This window comes from Microtus ochrogaster, chromosome 16 (genome assembly GCF_000317375.1).
Source record: "Microtus ochrogaster isolate Prairie Vole_2 chromosome 16, MicOch1.0, whole genome shotgun sequence".
NCBI classification, from domain to species: Eukaryota; Metazoa; Chordata; class Mammalia; order Rodentia; family Cricetidae; genus Microtus; species Microtus ochrogaster.
Window position 1 is genome coordinate 11,707,950 of NC_022018.1, and position 779 is coordinate 11,708,728.

Genomic DNA, 779 nt, shown 5'->3' on the forward strand with positions numbered 1-779 from the left:
TTACCAACTAGAGCCTTAAAAGAGTGTCTGGCCAAACAGCTAGCCAGTGGGAATAAATTTCTAAATTCAGTAACATGAATTTACACGGGCTTTCTGGCTAAAGTTGCACATTCTTTCTTTGGGATGTTTTTTTCTGGAATGTCATTTTTAAAATAATAAAAAGAATTCCATTCCTTGAGGGGGCATGGAAATATAGCACAATATTTAATTCTGCCACTTGGTGGCGCCACAGAAAACTAACAGAACTCTTAGAAACTATTCTGAAAGTTTGGATGGCAGTAGCTGTTTATTAACAAACCAAAAATGCGCAGCTCTTCTAGCTTCCGTACAGAAAGAGGGTCCAGGCTAAGCACTGATGTACGAGTCCTGATTGCTCACAGGAAAAGGGTAACCAGGCTAGCCCTGTTTTCACTTCAGTTATAGTCTAAAGTGCTGACCTAGCATTCTTAGACTATTTCTGCCACAATAAATATAATATTTCCTTTAAAAACCTAAAGAAATAAAATTGATGTTCATCTGTCCTGTCAGTTTCATTTCTTTCTTTTCTCACTAGGTGCAGCCACTAACCAGTTTAATGTGTAGCCTTCCAGTTCTTGTCTCTGCACTTTTACTACCTGCTTATGAGTTTAAGAATAATACAAAGGATGAGGGCAAAAAAGAGAGAATACAAAAATGTTACTTCATGTGAGTCTCTCTCACACACTCACACACACACTCATACACACACTCATACAAAGGGGTGTAGGCAAAAAATAGAATAATACAAAATGTTACTTCAT